Below are 15,544 nucleotides of genomic sequence, written 5' to 3'. Positions count from 1 at the left end.
CAGTAAATAAATTTGCCTTGCAGAGGGGAAGGTGGGTTAGATAAGATAAGGGAAGCTCACAATAAAATTAATTGCACAAACAGACAATAAAAACAAGTTAAAAACAGACAGAAACAAAAAACAGATTAAAATAGAAAAACAAGCCTAGAAAAAACTAAAGGACTAAAACCTAAAAATCAGAGTCAGAGGTCAAAGGGTCAATAGCAGAAAAACTCAACAGTAACAAAGACTCGGAGGATAAAGTGCATATTAACCTCGTTATGTGCAAAGTACGAGTAATTAAAAAGTGCATCAGTTTTTGTCTCAGCAGTGTTTGTGGTAGAGCTCTCAAATTTGGACCCAAAGGAGCCTCATTTGTCTTTTGCAATAGCTGAGAAACATAAAAAAAAAAAAACAGGTGAGAAACAACCGCATCAATTAGCCGGTCAGGCGGGTCGGAGAGAGGAATGAAGAAATAAAAAAACACTGCGATTGGCTGGCAGCTGTCACTGGTTGGACTGGTTTTAACATCAGTCTGACGGTTTTTTCAGACCTGGACGGTGAAGTTGTGAGGGAGAGACGGCGTCCTCAGACTGATGTTAAACTGAGGAGGAAGAAACGAGCAGCTTCTTCTGTTTCCTCCACACATGAAGCTGGAAAGTTTCTGAGTCGACCTGAAGTCGTTCAGCAGGTGAGAATCAGACCAGAGGAAAGTGGGAATGTTTGATCGTATAATAACGATATAATTGATTTCTCCTGTTTGTAACTGCACAGGAGAAAGTTTCTCTGTGCTGATGGATGATTGAAAGTATCTGTCTGATGCCTGCAGGTGTAAATATTCTGAAAAGTTTCTCTCTGAGTTAAAGAACAGTGATTTCAGACAGATTCATACGTGATGTTGCTGTTTCTCTGGTAGAAGCAGTGACAGTTTATAATCTGTAAACTCTCATTAGTGAGAAACGTGTCTGAACTGGTCAGACCAGCTCGCTCAGGTGTTCTTGATGTTTTCACCTGATGACTTCAAACACAAACAGACAACAACAACAAGACGGCAACAAGAGCAGCTCAGCATGTCTTCTGTGAAGGACACTTTCGGTCATAATTCAAATTAAATGTCCAAATGCAATTAAAGAGATTTTAATTGACCACACTTATAGGCTTAATCAGGCCATAATTAATCTCAAAAAAAAAGAAAAAGGAAATTGAAAAAGCAAAATTAACTGCCTTTTAAACTTTAAAATAAATCTAAAATACACCCTTTTCAAGCTGTTTGTCCCTCACCAAAATATGGAAGATAATTTGTCCTGGAATTTGTACTTTACACATTAAAAACATAGCTGGTTCACACAGGATTAAAATCACAGACGTCCTCCGCAATTATTACAAATTATCGGAGGTCCTCATATAACACTCGGCCCATGCCAACAGGACTAAAGTTAATTCAGCACGATCAATTCATCAGAAATACGTTATTGCTTTCTGTTTCTGTGAGTTTATTTTTATTATTTATTATCCAGCTGCTTTGAGAGGGAATAAAATTGTAGGTCAGGGCTTCTCTAACGACTGTTGTTGAGCAAACAGCACAACTTGTTCCAGGCATACTGTATGAACTCTATTTTTATTTTATTTATTTTTGTGTTGTGCATGTGTGAGCCGTCACATTTCAGAAACATTTTACTGATGTAATGCTGCTGCTCTGCCTCCATCAGCTGTAGAGCTTGTTGTAAGGTGTTGACTCGGCTATGAATCAGCCTGAGGACACAGAGGACGGAGTCCGTCCCTCTAAAACCACTCTGTGCGAAGGACAGGACAGCCAGACCAAAGCTCACAGGTGAGACCACCGTCTCTAACGGCACATTTCCATTACATTGTACCGGCTTTACTCTACCCTACTCTACTCTGCTCGCCTTTTGGCATCGGGTACTTTTTTGAGGCTCTGTTTCCATTAGAAGATAGTACCACCTCAGTGTAGCTGGTCGTCATAGCGACGACGTGGGACACTGCTGTGACGTCAGTTTCAATGTGACACACACATACACACAGGATAATTCAGGGAGCCTCACTTTCCGGTGTGAACCACTAAACATGTGACATTCGTGTGTTACAGCGCGCGGTCAATAACAGAGTTACTGTGAGACAGACTGTACTAATACCCGCCGGGAACGTGTCCTCTTTGTCTCTGTCCTTCTGTCGGACGATGAGGAGTTCAGGTCAATACGGAAATGTGGGAATCTGAGCGCAGCGCCGGCACAAACGGCCGCAGCAGGAATAAACACGGACGTTAAATAGTGAAGACAAATGTTCAGAGATGGAAAGTAATTAGTAAATAAACACAACATTAACATTATTATTTCTGTTTTTTATTATTTCAGGAACTTTTATGTGCTGAAAATATATATTCTGAGTCGAGCTCCTTTTAGCTCCCCTTAGCTCAAACTATACACACACACACACACTCTCTCTCACACACACACACACACACACACACACACACACACACACTCGCTGGATACGCTCGGTGGACAGTAAGCTGAGGAACGTTTGCATCTCCTCGTGCGACCACGGCGTGATCTTTCTGGTTACCATTTTGGGAAAGATACAAACTGCAACCGCTACGATAACGTTGATGTTTGTGATGTTCAGGGTGTTCAGTGTGCAGCGTATTGATGACGCAGTGACGTTTCCCTCTGACCAATCGGTGGTCTGCAGTGTGTCCACGTCACCTTTTAGTACCTCTTAGTACTCAGTCGGCTGTTTTTGGAACCCCAGGAGGGCAGTTACTAAAAAGGGTGGTACCAGGTACTTTTTCCTAATGAAAACCAAATAAAGGCAAGTAGAGTAGAGTAGAATAGAGTAGAGTAGAGTAGAGTAGTAGAGTAGAGTAGAGTAGAGTAGAGTAGAGTAGAGCCAGTACCATGTAGTGGAAAAGCGCCATAACTGTTCACCACTCAAATCACTCCATCATCAGTATTCACACCCACATCCTGGACCTGGACCTGAACCTGAACCCAGCCATGTGTCCTTAAAGAGTGACAGGTCTATGGCTCTTCCTGTTCACTTGAGAGATAAACACCCCTCTGATCAAAAGTAAATTGTCTCACATTTTGTCGTTACTGGTTTTAAAACATTAAAAACTCAACAGAATTCATCAGTGAACTATCAGTGTTTGTCTGTCTTTCAGGATCCACCATAAGAGTCCAGACTCTTCTGGACCTGGACCTGGACTCAGCTGTGTGTCCTTTCAGAGTGACCATTCTGTTAGTCAGCCTCTTAACTTCACAGGTGGATCATTGTTTTCTGACCACAGGTGAGAGCTGTCTTCCTCTAATGAGGCGTTTCCGCCAGCAGGCCGGTTCGGTTCGGTTCAGTGTACTTTATTTTGTGTTTCCATTGTGAAAAAACACTGTGCTCAGCTCTGTCTGAGCTGTGGCTGCTTTAACCTCTGTCCACATCATGACAAGTCAAGTTTTTCATACAGAGCTACCTTCAGGGACAGAAACCATCTCTAGGAAACATTTATTTAGCGTGTACTTTGAGTTTTTAGTTTGGCCTGATGTCCCGTTCACTAACATGGAGGGATAGGCTTGATGACCTATACTGCAGACAGACACCAGGGGGCGACACGCACCGAACACTTGGGGGAGCTGACGTGGTCTACATCAGGCGCGTTAGCCATTAGCTCGCCTTTCTATGCTAACGTTACTGCCCGACAGCCCGAACTAGCTAACCATACTTATCTACTGCTTCTAAAAGATTTTTTTTAATGATTTCTGAAGCAGAAGCTTACACATTCAGCAAACTTTTGAATAATTCTGTTTTGATTCTAGCTCCATGTAAAGTCAATAAACAGGATGTTGTCAAAGCTAACGCTCCACTCGTCTGCCTCAGTGACACAGTTTATACATTTTTACTGCTCCTGATTTCATAAATCTCTTTAAAACTTGGTGCAGACTGATTTGGATTGATGTTTAAGCACATCTTGGGTGAAGGCGGAGGATTCCTTGTGTCCGCTCTTCATTGCATCTCACCGGTAAAAGAGCTAAAATGATCGTGTTCACCCGAGTGTCGTATCTCCATCAGTGCTGATTGGAGCTGTAGTCAAGTCAAGTCCATTTTATTTATAAAGCCCATTTTCACAAAACACGGTTTGCCTCAGAGGGCTTACAGCCTACGACACCCCTCTGCCCTTAGACCCTCACGTCACCTGAGGAAAAACTCCAGAAAAAGAACCTTGTAACAGGGAAATAAAAATAAATATCCGAGACAACTGCACAATCATTTGACTTGGGTGTGAATGCTGATTGTGCACATTCTCACATTAGAGTAATTCTCACATTATAAAGCCAAATGTTGGCGAGTGTTAGTGTATTTTTGTGTGCTGGGAATTAGTCTAAAGAATACAACCAACAGCCCACCAGCACACACTTTCTGCGGCTGCGTGAGAGGAAATGACTCATACCAGCAGGTGCTGTCAACTCTAAACACCTTTCAAAAAGGGAAACAGGACGACCAACAAGACACCAGTCAGCCAGTAACTTACTGGCCACCAGTACCCGAGGACTTATTTATTTTAGATTTTTCAGCCACTTTCAACATCGTCACATTCACATTCAAAGTTTTCTTTGTCTTATTGAAGATCAAAGTACCAACAGAGACCAGACTCTCCTGGACCTGAACCCAGCTATGTGTCCTTAAAGAGTGACTGGTCTATGGATCATCCTGTTCACTTGAGAGATAAACACCACTCTGATCAAAAGTAATATTTTTTCTCAAATCCTTTAGTTACAGTAATAACACATTTTTAAAGTCGACGTGATGTTCAGCAGAATTTCAGCTTAACTGTGAATTTATCAGTGTTTGTGTTCCTGTCAGGATCCAGCAGCAGAGACCAGACCCTCCTAGACCTGGACCTGGACCCAGCTACATGTTACATCAGAGTGGCTGGTCTATTGGTGAACCCGTTTACTTCAAAGAGGGAGAGCACTTCTCTGATCTAAGGTAACAATGTAAAAATAATGTCAATGAAGAGTAACCCGTCCACAGGTCACCCTACGATCTTTAGAGAGGATCAGCACCCTGCCAACCAAAGAGAGGCATGAATCATTTTGTAGTTTTAATCACCCAGATCTCATAAGAAGATGTCCAGACTTGGTTCAACAGTTCCTTTACCTCAGAGATTTAGTTTCCAGGCATCACATCCAATAAACAGACATGTTTACAGTTGAGTTTATTTGTCTGGTCTAACTGGTAAGAGGACAGTACATCCAGTGCTCACTGTGGGATTTTCTCATTCAATATGGTGTTTACAATCAGTTACATGTGTATGTTATTCACTATGATATCTAAACTTTAATCATCTCTCCACAGAGGAAATCAGAAGAGCTCAGAGGTTCTCCATGGTCAATCTGCCCAGCAGCATCAAACACACCTGGACCTTATATTTAAGGTGTGTGAATGTAAAATCACAGATATAACTGCTGACTGAAGAACCATTCAGATCCACGCTGATCTTTCTTCTGCGTGGTCATATCATGTGTTTCACCAGTTTAAAAAGAGAAAATTTAATTTATTATATTTATTTTGTTCCAGCTGCTTGAGGAGAACATCGTCACTTTTGTAAAGAACGAACTGAAGAACATCCGGAGAATTCTCAGTCCAAATGACCCAGAATGCTCTAATATTCAGACTGAGGATGAGGAGGTGTTGGAGGATGAGGAGCAGAGGAGAGCAGCAGCAGCAGAGAGGCATTTCTGAAGATCACACTTAATTTCCTGAGGAGAATGAAGCAGGAGGAGCTGGCTGACTGTCTGCAGAGACGTAAGATGATTTGAAGAGTTTTATCAAAGTGAAAAGGGGACATGGGCATCACGGGAAAGGGTTACACGTAAGAACGGTGTTACAGCTGTCAGATGGTGTTTGGCCATACACCGTTACACATATATTTATTTTTTATATATGTGTTTTGCCATCAATGATTAAGAGGGACAGGTAAGAGAAAGTTGATGCTTATCAGTGTGTGAAGTATTGGGAAGGCAAAATAAATTTGTAGAAAAAATTTGCATAAAGTAGCACCTCAATTCCCCACAAGTCCACACAAGTCATGGTGCCCACGGGGAAGACGCTAAACCCCAAACTGCTCCCCATATTCGTGTAGGGGACATGCCTGTCAAATGAACTGAAATGCTGCACATATTTACATCAGATCTATGTATTCTTTAGAAGAATCAGTTTGACCATGACATTCTTCAGATGTTTCATGAATTGAATTTGTTGTTTCTTCATTCAGGTTCTCTTGTTCCACTCCAAAGAAAACTGAAGTCTGATCTTAGGAAGAAGTTCCAGTGTGTGTTTGAGGGGATCGCTAAAGCAGGAACCCCGACCCTCTGAATCAGATCTACACAGAGCTCTACATCACAGAGGGAGGGACTGCAGAGGTCAATGATGAACATGAGGTCAGACAGATTGAAACAGCATCCAGGAAACCAGACAGACCAGAAACAACCATCAGACAAGAAGACATCTTTAAAGGCTCACCTGGACGAGACGAACCGATCAGAACAGTGATGACAAAGGGAGTGGCTGGCATCGGGAAAACGGTCCTAACACAGAAGTTCACTCTGGACTGGGCTGAAGACAAAGCCAACCGGGACATCCAGTTCACGTTTCCATTCACGTTCAGAGAGCTGAATGTGCTGAAAGAGAAAAAGTACAGCTTGGTGGAGCTTGTTCATCACTTCTTTACTGAAACCAAAGAAGCAGGAATCTGCAGGTTTGAAGACTTCCAGGTCGTCTTCATCTTTGACGGTCTGGATGAGTGTCGACTTCCTCTGGACTTCCACAACAACGAGATCCTGACTGACGTCACAGAGTCCACCTCAGTGGATGTGCTGCTGACAAACCTCATCAGGGGGAAACTGCTTCCCTCCGCTCGCCTCTGGATAACCACACGACCTGCAGCAGCCAATCAGATCCCTCCTGAGTGTGTTGACATGGTGACAGAGGTCAGAGGGTTCACCGACCCACAGAAGGAGGAGTACTTCAGGAGGAGGTTCAGAGAGATGAGGAGCAGGCCGGCAGGATCATCTCCCACATCAAGACTTCCCGAAGCCTCCACATCATGTGCCACATCCCAGTCTTCTGCTGGATCACTGCTACAGTCCTGGAGGACGTGTTGAAGACCAGAGAGGGAGGACAGCTGCCCAAGACCCTGACTGAGATGTACATCCACTTCCTGGTGGTTCAGACCAAACTGAAGAACATCAAGTATGATAAAGGAGCTGAGACAGATCCACACTGGAGTCCAGAGAGCAGGAAGATGATGAGTCTCTGGGAAAACTGGCTTTTGAGCAGCTGCAGAAAGGAAACCTGATCTTCTACGAGTCCGACCTGACAGAGTGTGGCATCGATATCAGAGCAGCCTCAGTGTACTCAGGAGTGTTCACACAGGTCTTTAAAGAGGAGAGAGGACTGTACCAGGACAAGGTCTTCTGCTTCGTCCATCTGAGTGTTCAGGAGTTTCTGGCTGCTCTTCATGTCCATCTGACCTTCATCAACTCTGGAGTCAATCTGATGGAAAGAACAACAAACAAACTTCCTGGCAGTCTTAAAGTTTAAGTCAAACCTGAACTAACACATCTCCACCAGAGTGCTGTGGACAAGGCCTTACAGAGTCCAAATGGACACCTGGACTTGTTCCTCCGCTTCCTCTGGGTCTGTCACTGCAGAGACCAATCAGAAACAAGGTCTACTGACCTACAGGAGGTCCTGAAACTAATGAAACACAAGAGGTCAGGACACAGGCAGGAAATAGCTCAAGACCAAGAAAACAGTCCAGTACATCAAGAAGAAGATCAGAGGATCTCTCTCAGAGAGAAGCATCAACCTGTTCCACTGTCTGAATGAACTGAATGATCGTTCTCTGGTGGAGGAGATCCAACAGTCCCTGAGATCAGGACGTCTGTCCACAGATGAACTGTCTCCTGCTCAGTGGTCAGCTCTGGTCTTCATCTTACTGTCATCAGAAGAAGATCTGGACGTGTTTGACCTGAAGAAATACTCTGCTTCAGAGGAGGCTCTTCTGAGGCTGCTGCCAGTGGTCAAAGCCTCCAACAAAGCTCTGTGAGTGGATGAATAAATGAATCTTTACAGTTTCTAACAGCTTTTTGTGGGTCATTCAAGAGAAAATCAAGTATTTTTGTTTTTATTTTTTACAAATAATTCTCAGGTTGAGCGGCTGTAACCTGTCAGAGAGAAGTTGTGAAGCTCTGTCCTCAGTTCTCAGCTTTTTATGATCAGTTTGGTTTTAATGAGCTATTCAGTTATACCAAAAAAGGATTTTTCCACCATGATTGACAGCTGTGACAGCCAATCTGTGCGCTTGCATTCAATGGAACTGCTCACGATTGGTTGGACGGGTGTTTTGGTGGGAACTCCTCCACCGCGAGTATTGCCACTGTGCAGACTCCAGCATGTCGTCCATCTTTATATACAGACTATGGATGGAACAAAACCATCAACAACAATTCCCACAGGAGTACCCTTTTGACCTCTGGGTTTAGCGACCTACCTCCTGTTTTCAGTCAGGTCAGGAACCTGAATTGCATGTTATTCCCATCTCTCTCTCTCTGCTGATATCATGTCATCTCTATGTATGTGTGTGTTTAGTCTGTCAGGCTGTCTGGTCACAGAGGAAGGCTGTGTTGCTCTGGCCTCAGCTCTGAGCTCCAACCCCTCCAGTCTGAGAGAGCTGGACCTGAGCTACAACCATCCAGGAGACTCAGGACTGAAGCTTCTCTCTGCTGGACTGGAGGATCCAAACTGGAAATTGGAAAATCTCAGGTATGGAGCGACAAGAGCTTTCCAGGTCAAGCTAGGAGAAAAATACTGCCTCATGTTGAGTTAGGACTTATATTAGATGGTAAATCATCCAAGTCTGTCAAGGCAGATGAAAACAAAGAGAGGAGGAAGTTATTGGCATTGGTAGAACAGAGTTAAGAAAGACTCTATGGGTAAACAGGAATAAGGCAGGAAATAGATGCAGGATGGCAGGCAGGTACTAACTTCAGGGTAACACGTTTCAGGGTTGAGGTTCATGTAGGGGTGTCTGGAGAGCAAAGCAACATTGACTCTGACAGGGAATAAGTGGAAATGTGACAGTTATCTATATCAGGGCTGATGAGGGACAGTGGAAACAGGTGAGCAGGTGAATGAGAGTCGGCTGACTGGGACTGTTGGGAGAGTCTGAGGGCATATGGTGGACAGGCAGAGAATGACAAGTCTGGATTGTTTCAAAGTACTGCATAGGTGCACTAACTTTTTGACAACGTTCAATTTGTTGTGCTGTTTCCAAATCAAGGAGAATATGTTGATCTGACTGTTTCTTCCTCCAGGGTGGAGCCTCGTGGACAGCAGTGGTTGATACCTGGTCTGAAGAAATGTAAGTGTGGATTCAGTTTTATTCATGAGAACAAAACAATGAGCAATTTCTGTTTTAATTAATAAGCTGTTTGCAGTTTTTGGTTCTAACCACTCAAACCTACTGACAAGAGTTGCGATCAATTGATGTCTATCCATCCATCCATCCATCCATCATCGCTCCGCTTATCGAGGCCGGGTCACGGGGGCAGCAGGCTGAGCAAAGCACTCCAAATATCCCTTTCCCCAGCCAGGCTTTCCAGCTCCTCCTGGAGGACCCGAGGCGTTCCCAGGCCAGATGAGATATGTAATCCCTCCATTGTGTTCTGGGTTTGTCCTGGGGCAAACTACCAGTTGGACATGCCAGAACTCCTCTAACGGGAGGCGCCCAGGAGGCATCCTGATCAAATGCCTGAACCACCTCAACTGGCCCCTTTCAGCACAAAAGAGCAGCGGCTTTACTCCGAGCTCCTCACCCTATCTCTAAGGCTGAGCCCAGCCACCCTCATAGTATCTTGCCCAGGGTGGGGATGGGATCAATTTTTAAAATATAAACTGAACACTTTTGATTTCGCTCCCATCTTTCACAGGTTTAAGTTACAGATCTAAGATTTCTTTTTAGCACTTAATAGATATATTTCTATCACATTGTGGTTGTAAACCTTTGTTGGTGAGCACTTCTCCCCTTTTCAAGATAATCCATCCACCTGACTGTCGTGTCTGATTCTGTAGCATCGTTTCGACACAGGTGTGCCTTGGGATGGTCACAGTGAAAGGACACTCTAAATGTGACATTTGATGACACAAAACAACGCCACAGAAAGAGCGTGCCATTGGTGCCTCACCGTGCCTTACTGCAGGAATGTCCACCACAGCTGTTGTGTCACAACCATAAGACGTTTCCAATATCATTTCCCTGAATTTGGCAGTACAGTCCTACAAATTACATGTAACCACACCAGCTTAGGACCTCCATCATCTTCCAAGATGGTCTGAGAGCAGCTATCAGACTGCTAATGCAATAATTGGGTCTTGAACTACCAAAGAAATTCTGCAATAACTGTCAGAAAATTCTCAGGGAAACTCATCTGCATGCTCATCCTCATCAGGACCTTGCCATGGGAGCTTTTGTTATCTTGTGTGGTTTTAGGCTGATTGGATATACTGTCAAATAGGAGCAAATCAGAAGCGTTGCTTCACATTTTATAGAGTGTTTATTCTTCTACAGTTTGCACAAGAAAACAAATAACCCATCAGGTATGGTTGTTGACAACCTGCTGCTGTATTGTGTTTTTGTTCTCTCCATCAGATGCCTGCACACTCACATTGGAAAAACATCCAGCATTAAACTCCAACTGTCTGAAAACAACAGAAGGCTGACCGCAGTGCGAGACGAGCAGCCTTACCGTGATCATCCAAACAGTTCTCACCTCTATCAGATGATCTGCAGAGACTGTGTGACTCCTCGCTGTTACTGGGAGGTCGAGGTGAAAGGATCGGTTCACGTTGCTGTCGCTTACAAAGGAATCACCAGGAGAGAAATCCACAACTGCAGGATTGGAAGGAACGATCAGTCCTGGAGTCTGAAGTGCTGCAATGATCGTTACTCCGTCTGGCACAATGACAGAGAAATGTTCCTCTCTCTCCCCTCCTCCTCCCCCTCTCCTCTTTCTCTCTCCTCCCCCTCTGTCTCTCACAGAGTAGCAGTGTATGTGGACTGTCCTACCGGCTCTCTGTCCTTCTTCAGAGTCTCCTCGAACACTCTGATCCACCTCCACACCTTCAGCACCACCTTCACTGAACCTCTTTACCCGGGGTTCAGGTTGTGTTCATTTGAGTCCTCCGTGTTTCTGCCTTAGCTGTAGGAAGGAGAATCTCACACTGTATGAAAAAAAGCAAATATGTATTGGAACAAATGTGGCCCAATTTTTACATTTTTTTTTTTTGGTACATACATTATTAGAAAATATCTTAGAATTAGTGTTCTGAGAACCCAGAAGCAGACACATTCACCGGAGGGTGGATGCACACACATTCAGACGGGAAGTGAACTCTCACCTCCTGGGTGAAAGTCCGGGGTTTGTTGGATCCATCCACCACCCCTCCTCCCACCCTATAGGGACCTTTGTACCCCATAACATTACGTCATCACTGCAGCTCTTAACCTGACAACCACTGAGCAGTGTATCATGTGCACGCAACGTCTAATAACACTGCGAGCGGTTGAGTTCGCCCTTGTTCTCAGCTGACATGGACCACCTGTGTATCATGGGAATGCAGAAGGTGGCTTTTGCTGTTGGGATCTTACGGTGAAAGTCCGCTGAGTTGGTCCATCATTTCCCACTATCGTGCCCCTCCGATCTTGTTGTACATGATGGCAGTGATGCATTTTTGCTGGTTGGTGAATCTCTCGTCTGATTTCTGGATGAATTTCAGAAGGCATTCCATATTGTTTCTCAGATGCTTGGACACCTGCTCATGAGGACGTATACGGGGAATATTAATAACCTGATTTCTCTGTGCTCATGCAAACACCATATCTCGAATATGATCATAACCTGGATAAGCCTCACAAAGGGATATTCATGTGCATGTAATTGCACTCAGACTTCGTCCACATCGAGACAAATGACATTGAATACTTACAATCTATCAAACCACAGCATGATATCGAACCTTAAGTTGTAACTGTAGAAAGCCGAGGTAAGCTTTGTGTGCTGTCTGTCCATCCTCTACCCTCAGAAATGTCTCAGAATTGTTTTTTAATTTTAACCAATGGACCCTGTGATGGTTGTCAGGTGACTGTGTTTGCTTTGTTATGTATGATTTCAGTGCAGTCTTCTCTGTTAATGCAGGTCAAACGTCACCTCACTCCTCTGAAAAGGGAATTACCTAGACCTCCTCTACCAGACAACCCACATGTGGTCGTGCCATTGGCTTTCCTTGTCTCTGGCTGGTCTCGCTCTCTTTTGCGACGTGGATTTTGCCTGCTAATCAGGAGCCACGTGGATCAATCAACACGCCGATGAAAGCCAGGGTGTAGTAAGGCCAGTCAAAGCTGTGATTTCATGTGAACAGTCTGCCCCTGTTTCCACTGTTTGACAGAGTTCTGGACATTGTTAACTCTTGTGAGCAACTAAACAAGCTTTCAGCATTGGGGCAATAGGTTTATCTGGGCTTGTTTTTAATTTCTTATCTGGAGGGTTTATGGGTTGCTGCTGGAGTGCAATTTTTGTTTGCCTGGTAAGCTTAGACTAGACAGGTTTTTGTTTTAAGTCTGTTTTTAAATTCTTGTACCTGACAACAGGCTTTGTTTTTATTGATCACTTTGATTATTTCTAGCGAAAATAGCACATTTTTATAGAGATTACCCTTACCTCGACAATAAGGGTACAAGTCAGCTGAGGGCCAGTGTTATGTCCTGTAGTAATAAATGAGATTAGACATTTGTTCACTGCCCCCACGGTCATGTTTTGTTCAGTCTAATTCAAGCAAGATTACTGTTATTTACTGCAGATGGGACTCAGATCCCTGCTGCCAGAGTAATGGATTTTTGGCAATAGAAATCAGTATTTAATTTATGGGGTTTATAGTGGACTGAGTTTACATTGCAGTACTACAGATGTGGAATGAACTTCATTCTTTGTATTTTCTCATATCTCATTAAATATTGTGTTTTGTGAGCAGAAAAGGGCTTGCATCAGTTGTAAGCCATTTATGAATTCATTATTTGATTCTGTACATTTGTTTTGTTCTTTTTAACAATACTTTATCAGAGTATATGATTGGAGTTAAAAAAAATGTCTGTGGGACATATATTAGCATATACTATTTATAATTGCTCTACTACCTATATTGAAAGTGTGTGAGTGTAGCTGCTGACAGTCTGGGATATGTCAGTGTGTGAGTGTAGCTGCTGACAGTGGGATATGTCAGTGTGTGAGTGTAGCTGCTGACAGTCTGGGATATGTCAGTGTGTGAGTGTAGCTGCTGACAGTATGTCAGTGATCAGCAGCTACATTGACTGTGACAGGTCACCTAGTGGAAATAGCATGTATTTCCTCCATATGCCAAATATGGTCAAAATGACCTCATCAGGTGGAAAATAGTCAAAATGACAAATTCAGAGTCAAAAGCCCAGAATGACACCCAGAAATAATACAAGTCCTGTTTTTCTGCTCTGATGGCTGTGGGATCAAAAATGTCAGTTTGAATGGGTTTCAATGGAGCATTTTTGGACCTGAACAGTCTGAATGTAACTATTTAGTTTCCACAGTGTATTTTAGACTTATTGTAGGAGCTGAGCTGCAAATTCACTGATTACACTCAAATACACAATCTGGACTACATTTAGGACACATGCATCAACACACACACAATCACAACAGGAAGTTAAAGATTCAACTCTAGTGGACATCAAAGGAACTGCAGGCTCTGGCTGGCAAATAATGTCATTGTTAGAACAATGTGTAAAGCAAAAAAGTATATAGTCCAAACATTACTATATTTTGATTTTGAATACAGAACTAAGACTGAACATAAACCACAGTAAATACCTGGTACACAAATCTCACTTTCATACTGGTGGGAGTTTTTTTCATGTTTTTTCTGCTGCTAAATCAGTTCACTCTAACCAAATATGCCATATATTTTTTGACATAAGCATATGGACTCAGAACAATATACATCATCATCTTTATTCACAAAAATGCAGTTATTACAGTCCATACCCTGTGATTCAAATGTTTTATGACATATTTCCATTAGACAGTTGACTCATTAAATAAAATTTTTAATCAGTATTGTTTTACATATAAGAATTGTTAAAAATACACAATGTTTTAATGAACATACTCAGATAAAAAATATGTTTTGTCCCCTCTGACGTGCATTTATAAACAAATGTAATATACTGTGGACCATCTCTTTTTTACATGATGATGTATCTTATATCTTAGCCAATTAGCAGCCATTATCATTTAATGTTAAAGTCAGACCTGGTGCATGTAGCTGCAGTCCCCAATAAGTTATGACAAAGGTTCAGCTCTCAGTAGATAATTTCACATCCCTAATATGTGAAGCCAGTTCTTTTATCGCCAAAGCATTTACAAAAGTCAAAAACATCTTTCAGTTGCAGTTTTGAGAAAGGTGGCTTTTATGGGATAATATGGATTTTGACATTAACCTGATGTGCTTCCATTAGGTGTATTTTATATCTGCAGTTTTCAATTTGCACAATTTGAGGGTTAATGGAAACCACTCCCTTACATTCCCTTAAAAAGTCACAAGTCTGAGTGTTTCTCTTCACAGGGAGACTCCTCCTCCTACAGTGAACACAGCGACACTGATGAGTCCAGTGACAGCATCAAAGACTCCACCCCGAGCCCAGATCCCAAACCCGAAGCCAGGGTAAAGAGAGGCTCAGTGAGAGGGTTATGCCATCCAAATCTGATATGTGGCGTTGAAGAAGTGTGGAGGTGGATCAGAAAAATGAGTCAGAATGTCTGACAGCCAGGTCGAAGGACTAATGAAAGCCAGAGGACAGTCCACATACACTGCTACTCTACCAGAGACAGAGGAGGAGGACAGACGGAGGACGTTTTTTCTACATTATTGTGCCAGACGGAGTAACCACCGTCAGAGCCGCTCAGACTCCACGACTGATCATTCCTTCCAAACCTGCAGTCATTACCTTTTTTAAAAATTAACTGCGGTAAGTCACCGCTACATCAACGTCTCCTCTCCACTCCACCTCCCAGTAGCAGCGACCAGTCAGACCAGTTATACACAGCAGCTGCCAGAAGCTGTCGAGCAAAGTTGGATGATTTTTTGTAAGTCTGTTCTTTCTCTCGCACCATGTTACCGTCCTGTTGTTTTTCCGACAGTTCGAGCTTTCTGTGTGCTGTGTTTGTGTCCAGAAGAGTTCACAGAGAATCTGATGAAGAACAGAAAAAACCATATTGGTGAGTTATATTAAGTTTCAACACTCAACCTATCACTAAACACCATGAGCCAGTCACATGCAGTTAAACCATGCACTCTGACAAACCCTGCTCAAAGACCTCCATAGGAAGCATCCAGAAATTTTGATTTTCCTGCAGCAAAACTGTTTGAATTTTCATGCAGTTATAACTGTTTTTTTTCTGGTCAA

The 15,544-nt window shown here is 43.1% G+C and overlaps 1 pseudogene; it reads left to right on the top strand.

Moving 5' to 3' along the window:
- The first annotated feature begins 553 nt into the window (after nucleotides 1-553).
- LOC121955256 lies at nucleotides 554-8,101 on the top strand (annotated as a pseudogene).
- The last annotated feature ends 7,443 nt before the right edge of the window (nucleotides 8,102-15,544 follow it).

The sequence above is a fragment of the Plectropomus leopardus genome, chromosome 16 (genome assembly GCF_008729295.1).
Source record: "Plectropomus leopardus isolate mb chromosome 16, YSFRI_Pleo_2.0, whole genome shotgun sequence".
NCBI classification, from domain to species: Eukaryota; Metazoa; Chordata; class Actinopteri; order Perciformes; family Serranidae; genus Plectropomus; species Plectropomus leopardus.
Note: the sequence above shows the minus strand (reverse complement) of the source record. Positions and strands in the feature narration are given on the sequence as shown.